Raw genomic sequence first — 8,268 nt, 5'->3', positions numbered from 1 at the left:
TCAGAAAACTTTCATTGCTTTATCTTTAAAATATATCTGGAATTTGGCCACTTCTCCACACTTTAATTTTCACTAGCATTCCCCAAGCCATAATATTCTCTGACGTGGAACATTATTAGTGTCTCTTAATATGTTTTGAGGTTTTCTCCATTTCCTTTGACATGATGGTTTTTGCAGAACTTTTAATGGGGTCCAAAACCCCAAAAGGACTCCTTATTGTACTCACTGCTTAAAATCCAGCAATGGCTCATTACTACACCCAAAAATAAATAAATAAAAGAAAAAGTCAAAAGTCGTGTAATGACCTGCAAGTCTCTACATAATCACCCTGCTCCCCACTCAATCTCCTGTCTGACATTTTCTCCTACTACTCTCCCCATTGCACTGTGCTGCAGTTACTCTTGACCTTCTTGGTCTACTTTAATTACACGAGACTTCATTCTGCTATATAATGCACCAGATGTCCTTCTCACAATATTAATAACATCATGTTAATTAGACCAAATGAACAAGGCTTTCGGCAAGAAGAGAAAAATTGATGGAGACTCCTAATGACATTGGTCTTGACCCGAAGGCCCCAGCATTAGGTTTCAAAGAGGATCCCTTTCCTTCCAGAATTTGAAATCTTCACTTGCCATAAAGCAGGAAATCCATCCCTCTGGATTCTGAATGGAGTCTGATCCACCCATCCTGTGCAGCCTGGGATTAATGGGGAAGGCACCTCATACTGTTGACACCCACCTCCACCCACTTGAAGTCCAGGGAATCAGAGAGAAATGGTGGAGGGAAGGTCTGGCATGCCCTGGGGGTGGGGCAATCACCCAAGTGTCAATGTCTCTAGGGACACAATACGCAGCTTTCAAGCCCAGGACTGCAGAGAGGGCATGAGGTTTCTTGTACGTTGGTCAAAATACATACACTCATATGCTGGGTGGAAACCCTAGTGGTAAAGTGGCTAAACGCTAAGGCTGCTAACCATATCCACCAGGCGCTACTTGGAATCTCTCTGGAGCAGTTCTACTCTGTCCTATAGAGTCGCTATGAGTCGGAATCTACTAGACCACAATTGATTTGGTTTGGTTTTTATTGGTGGGGCTAGAAGGGAGAATCTCCAATATAAAATTAGTTCAATTCTAACTTTCGAAGAATAGACGTTTTCCAAACTGGTTGCAAAGCAAGGCCTTTCCTGCATTGGGCAAACGTGATACCTGCATCTACAAGGAAACTTGCTTTCAGTCGCGACTTCCCTCCACAGGATAAAGTAAGTTTTTCTAGATGTCTCAGGCTGGATAATCTCAAAGCCTTTTCCACCAGGGAACTGTCATGGTGATGGTACATTTCTTTCACTCATACTATTTATGTATTAAAATTATTACTCGTAACAGTCAATATCTTCACTAAGTAACCAATTCCTTTACAAACCAGACAGGCTGGCACAGGGAAGGGGGGATTTGATTTCTACAAACTCCTGAATATTGTCCTATGGCAGTTTCTATTGTGTACGCTTTCTAGTGAAAGAAAATTACCATTTAGAAGCCAGGGCTCAAGGTCCTTAGGACTGAACTCTGGAGGCCCCTAGGTCCGCACATGGGTCTGGGCAGCTGCAGGGATACGACCTCAGAATGTCAAGCCGCATGGCCAGATATATGGGATTGAGGTGGTTTACAAGCCTGGACTCTCTACTGTCCATTCATGAGGCATCAAACTTCCTTCTATTATGCCTCACTCACGCCTAATTCTTTGAAATGTGTCTGCAGTTTCCTTGTTCTATTTATTTGATATACTGGAGGAGAATGAAAACTCTGATATATATTTCTTTTTCTTTCTTCTACCCTTCCTTTTCACTATCTGCCCCTAACAAGCCTTTCTTTTTTTTCTTAGCTGGAAGCAGCTGCCTTTTTCCAGGTTCTGCCTTAAGCATCACTTGGCATGGATGACCCACATGCTTTGTGCTGAGTTTAGAGACGGCAATTGCCCCCCGATCAGTTGAGAGAACATGGTGGTGTCTGCATTTCTCCACTCCAGAGTGCATTTTTTTCTGGGGGTGACTGGGACCGAAAGGGCAGGTAGACACCTCCGAAATAATCTGAGCGTCTTGAACTCCACTGTTTGAATATTGCAGGTAATGATTAAAAGAATATATTTTCAGGTTAGCAAAATCTAGAGCCTTTTTTATTTTTCGAGGACCTGAACCAAAAGGTCGGCAGTTCGAATCCGCCAGGCGCTCCTTGGAAACTCTATGGGGCAGTTCTACTCTGTCCTGTAGGGTCGCTATGAGTCGGAAGCGACTCGACGGCAGTGGGTTTTTGGTGGAGGACCTGATGGTCAGCAAATATGATTTCCCTGTACGCTTTTTTCCATTCGTGAACTTAATTTATTGAGCCAACCTCTACGCTGTGCGGACACCGGGGCCACCAGAGGAGAAAGAACAAGATAACACAGTTCTCGTGCTCAGAGAAAAGAAGGAAGAAACTAAACAGTTAACGACAATAAAATCGCAAAATGGACCAACAGAGATTCACACCGCAGGACGTTTTCACGAAGCGCAGAGAGAGGGCATCACCACGGAATACAGGAACAGGCAGGGCAGATCCGCCCAAGAGGTTCCTTCCTGTCTGGAAAGAATTCGTCACGCCCTGAGCGGGGAACAAATCCTTGCGCGGGGCGGGGGGTGGGGGAGGTGGGGGTGGGTGGGTTCTGGATCCTTCTCAAAGGCTTCCTGGGTAGGATAAGGGAGCCCTCTCTAGTGAATGTTTCTGTGGGGACGAAATGGAAGAGCTCCAGAACGTGTAGGTGCGAATTCATTTCTGTTGAAGGTAGAGTTTTTGTTTCTTTTTGCGGGAGTGAGGAAAGGAGAAATAGAAAACATGAACAGAAGCTTGAAAACATACTGTCATTTAGTCATGGTTAAGATTATGTAAAAGAGAGTATCCTTGGATGAGTGAAGAGGGAGTGAGCAATCTTTGTACTTTCTGAGTGTGAAAGGTAATACAGATGGCCGGTTAGCTCAGCTGGTTAGAACGTAGTGCTAATGATGCTAAGGTGGCGGGCTTGATCCCGCCTACAGGCCAAAGAGAGAAGTTGGTTTTTCTTTAAAAAGATTTTGCTGTCCTCACTTCCCAAGCAGCTTCGCTTTGAAAGAAACCTCTGTGACATCAAATCTGGATCAAATGTTGACTTAATTTCCTAAATCCTCAGTTGTCACGCCTATATCCTCTTTGCTCCCCCTCTAAAGGGGGAGGGGGGAGAAAGAACATTGTTTTGGAACACGTGACATAAACCCTTAAGATAGAAATTTTAGTGAAGAAAACCAGGTTTGGACTGGGAGTGGTTTCGGGAATGGGGTGTATGTCTGATGGTGGCTGTCCATTTGACTATCTCATTCTTTTTGTCCCTTTTTCAGGGTCAAACACACAGTATTTCCGTGTGGCCCTCAAGCACTTTCTCCGTCTGATTATGTCCTCTGTCTGACTGTCTACTCACTCCTTGCACTGCTGTTTCATACTGTTGAAATTGATATTTTTAGTTGTTAAAATAATCACAGTCAGACATAATGCATATTTTCCTTTTTTTTTTAAAAAAATTTTAACTATCAGTTGGCTTACACTATGATTTTTGTCCATGAAGGGACTTTTTTTTTTCTGGATTATCATTACCTAGAATGGTGCCAAAATGAGAGTGAATGTGTGGAACTTCTCAGTTTGCTCCTATCGTGGTATTCCCATGAACATTCAAATACGCTATTCATCTCCTATCTTAACACGGTTTCTCTTGACCCAACATATCCCTCTAGCTACTATTTACTACGCTGTTTCTCAGATAGCCTTATAAAAAATCTTCTGTAAAGGGTTATGCAAATTTACTAACTTCGGTTTTTCTCCTGCTGTTTTTAAATCCACTAGATTCCATTTTTTTGACACCACCAGTTCATGGAAACTGCTTGTCAAGATCACCAATGACCTTTTCTCACTTTTTCAAGATTTTATCTTCCTTAACTTCTCTTATGGACTCAATTATGTCCCCCCAAAATATGTGTTGGAATCCAAACCCCTATACCTGGAGATTTAATCCCATTTTGGAATAGGTTTCCTTTGTTGTGTTAATGAGGCCATAACAGTGTAGGGTATCTCTTAAATTTAATCACTTTTGAGATACAAAAATAACAGATTGGCACTGAGATAAGGGAGAACAAACAGGGAAGAAGACAGAAGTCCATGTGAGGATTACCAAGGAACCCAGGAACTCTGGGGCTATAGAAACCAAGACAAAGCTTTTCCCCAAGGGCCAACAGAGACAGAGTATTCCCATAGAGCTCACCCTGAATCTGGACTCCTAAATTGTGAAAAAATGAATTTCTGTTCCTTAAAGAAAACTACTTGTGGTATTTCTGTTACAGCAAAGTGAAAAACACAGCAGCACTAAGAAATTAAGACTTCTTTTGCAGTGTCAGTAAACACACTTACTGTCTTAAAACTTTTTTTTTCATTTGACTTCCAAAACATTGCTGTCACTGGCTCATCCTTCTCAATATCTTGTGTTTGTTTTGCCTCTCCTCACCCATTCCACAGTAGAATGTCCCACAAATTGGTCCTTGAACCTCTGGTATACACTCACTCCCTGGTAATCTCACCCATTCTCATGATTTAAATCATCTGTATGCCTACATCATCTCATGGGAACATTATAGGACAGAGTAGAGCTGCCCCATAGGGTTTCGAAGGCTATGATATTCATGGAAGCATACTGCCACATCTTTCTCCCATGTAGTGGTTGGTGGGTTTGAACTGGTGCCTTTTGGCTAGTAGCCAAGCCCTTAACTACTTGGCGAAAACGAGTTTGGTTTTTTGGTTTATATGCCTTCAACTCACAAATGTGTATCTGCAGTCTAGACCACCCCATTAACCTCATGTTTTGTATGTACAACTGATTCCTTGGTATTACCACTTGGACGATTTATACTAGACATCTAACAGTTATTGTGTCTAAAACTGAACTCCCATTTTTCTCTAATAATCCTGCTACATCCAATCTTCACCATTTCAGTTAATGGTTAATGGCAACTGAGTTCTTCCACTCTTTCAGGCAAAAAAAAAAAAAATCTTGAAATCATCATTTATTTCACTCTCTCTCTCATACCTCACAACCAGTTTGTTAGAAATTTCTCTTCTCTCTGTCTTCAAAATACATCTAGTCTATGACTACTTCTGCTACCTTGACAGCCACCATCTGGTCTGTCAAGGGGAAAATGACCCTAGAAAAAGATTTAATTAAAAGAGATTTTTATTAAGCAAGGACTAAGATAATTATTGCAATGAGGGTTTGCCATTGTGCACTGGGCACAAGAGACTAGCTGAATCCACTGAATCACAATCAGGGAATCTCCAATATACTATTACAGAAGGAAGTAAATTAAGAAAAATTACATTATTGTCAAAGGTGGGAAACATATCTTACTGGAATACATTAGTAATTTAAGGAGTCTTTGTTGGGTTTTTTGTTGGGTAGGTTCCATTTAGTTACTATGGCGAGGTTTCCTTGGGAATAGCCTGGCAACATCTGTTCTTGGCTTGGTGACTGCAACGGGTTCTCTGGCCAGTACAAAAGAAATTCCAATAGGCTTGTTTGTGAGAGCATAACTTCCCTGTGGCATAGTTCTTTGTTGTTTAACACAACGTACCCTTCATGGAACATTCCACTCCTAGATAAGGAAACAGTAAAACAATAAGTTTCATCTTGTACTGTTATTCCTTTCTGGAACTTTGCATAATGATTTTAACAAACCCTCACATATAATGGTTTCTAACATTAACTATAACCCATGCACTCTGCTTCAGCCTCACTACTCCTGGCCAAGCAGCTATATACCTTTTAAGTGCCCCTGTTTCATATTCGGAAACCCTGGGAGTGTACTTAAAATGCTATGACTGCTAACCGAAATGTGGGCAGTTGAAATCCACCAGACGCTCCTTGGAAACCCTTTGGGGGCAGTTCTACTCTTTCCTACTGGCAGAGTCTCAATTCCTTCACTAGCACCAGGTAGGGAAATCTCGGTCAAGTTCCAAGAAATCTTTTGGCTCATTTCTCTGCCGGCGTAAGACGCTATGAGTCAGAATTAACTCCAGGGCAATGGGTTTGTTTATTTGTTTGGGTTTTTTTTTGGTAGTGTAGCTAACTAAAAGCTCAGGAGTTCATATCCACCAGCAGCTCCTTGGGAGACTATGGGAGAGTTTTTCCCTGCACCTTTCGGAAACTATGGTTGCATAGTGGTTAAGAGCTATGGCTGCTAACCAAAAGGTCAGCGGTTCCGAATCCATCTGGCGTTCCTTGGGAACTCTATGTGGGAGTTCTACTCTGTCCTATAGGTTCGCTATGAGTCCGAATAGACTCGACGGTAATTGGTTCTCTAGGATCGCTATGAGTCCGAATCGACTCGAGGGGCAACGGGTTTATTTCTTGGTTTCTTTCTTGTGCCGAGCCTTGGTGACGATTTGGTTAAGGGCTTGGCTGTTATCCATAAGGTCGATAGTTGGAATTCACGAGCCGCTCTGGGAAAATCAATAAATGGGGCCGTTATGCTCTGTCCTATAGCGTCTCAATTGACTCGACGGAAAGTTTTTTTTTTTTTTTTTTTTTTTGCATACAGCAGCCACAGTACTGTCTCAGGACTCTTCGCTTTGAATCCTGTGTCGGAAGACCATGGAGACCTTGCCTTTCTAGCGGGCGCAGAATCTTTTGTAAAACGATGAAAAAGGGAGTACCTGACAAGCATCTAGAAGCGGGCAAGGAGGGAAGTCAATTACATTGTTCTTTTAATTTAAAGTCTGGTGCTACAAAATGAGCGTGAAGATTAGGGGCTTGGTTGAAGCAGGTTCAGATTATGAATTTCTGGAGGTAAATTTAGAATTCACAGAAACAGTGGCCAGCTTGTTTCCGCCCGGTTTCGAATCGGGGACCTTTCGCGTGTTAGGCGAACGTGATAACCACTACACCACGGAAACTTGCCTACCAAAGCAATATTCTATTTTAAAGTTGATTAATCTGAAATTTGTGCTTTCAGGATATTTTCATGGTTGAGGAGCGTTTTTTTTCCTTTACACTTTCCAATTTTTAGAATTAACAGTATCAGAACAAGATAAATCATAGCCAAGCAAATGCTACTCGCAGGGTCCCAATTCCTTCACTAGCACCAGGTAGGGAAATCTCGGTCAAGTTTCAAGAAATTTTTTGATTCATTTCTCTGCCGGTGTAAGACGCTATGATCTTCAATGCTCGATGACTGAACTTGATTCTTTAGGAACTAGGACAAACGGGCTGAGCTCAGTATGCCTTCTGCACTTTGTGCCTTGGCTCTTGCGGGAGAGACCGAGGGGCTGAGAGTGCGGGTGTAAGTCTGTTCCCAGTTGTCTGCCAAGGGAAGGTCATGGGCGTGGGGGGGGGGGGGGGGATTTTATGGAAGTGGAATCTGTGGCGAGTGAATCTATTAGACGTCTAATGAACACCTCTGTTCTATAAGAGCCATATTTTCTGCTCTGGAACATGTAAACTTGAGCAGCTACATGGAGCGGCTCGGGCTCAGCTAGGGGCGCCGCCACAGTGGCCTTCGCTGCCCAGCGGGGGGCCTTTCCACCGCCTCCACTGGGACCGCTGTGGCCGCCGCCGCGCCTGGCAGCTCTCAAGGACAAGCCGCAGACGGTGCCCGTGGTACTGAGCTTCAGCAAGAGCCCGCTGCAGTCGCCCATCGACAGGGACAGGCAGGACCGCTTAAGGGCAGAATGCAAACTGCGGCTCAATCGCATCGCCGCCTCCACGTGCCGCCAGGGAAAGCTGGAGAGCATCTCGCGCCTGGAGGAGAAACCGAAGACGCTCACTAGAACACCGAGCCGGCGTCCACTGCCAGCTTGCTGCGCGATCAGGTGGCGCGGTTCAAGCAGAAGGTCCTCAGCCACGTCAACAGCGTCTGGCAGCTGCTGTCTCAGCACCAGGTGCCCTCGTGCTGAGCCCGCTAGGGGCCGGCTCGGTGGGCACGGGGGGCGTGGGCGTCCCGCACTTGGAAACGGGGCAGGCCCTAGTAGCCCCTGAGAGCGCGTGCTTGGAGCGGGCACCAGGGACTGGACAAGCAGGACCACCGCTCCCCGGGGGGGGGGGGGGGATGGGGGTGAACACAGGTCCCCTAGCCCTCGAGCTGCCTCTGCACCCCGCGAGTGGCGGGCCCATGTTGTACAAACCCGCGAGCCAAGGCCGCCTCTTGGCACACGGCCGCGGACCGGG

At 44.7% G+C, this 8,268-nt stretch overlaps 1 non-coding gene across 1 annotated transcript; it reads right to left on the bottom strand.

Moving 5' to 3' along the window:
* Positions 1–6,925: 6,925 nt before the first annotated feature.
* TRNAV-AAC (transfer RNA valine (anticodon AAC)) lies at positions 6,926–6,998 on the bottom strand. The gene has a single exon. It is a non-coding gene; the product is annotated as a tRNA-Val (tRNA).
* Positions 6,999–8,268: the final 1,270 nt, after the last annotated feature.

This window comes from Elephas maximus, chromosome 1 (assembly GCF_024166365.1).
Source record: "Elephas maximus indicus isolate mEleMax1 chromosome 1, mEleMax1 primary haplotype, whole genome shotgun sequence".
Lineage (NCBI taxonomy): Eukaryota > Metazoa > Chordata > Mammalia > Proboscidea > Elephantidae > Elephas > Elephas maximus.
This window is presented reverse-complemented; position numbering and strand designations above follow the sequence as displayed.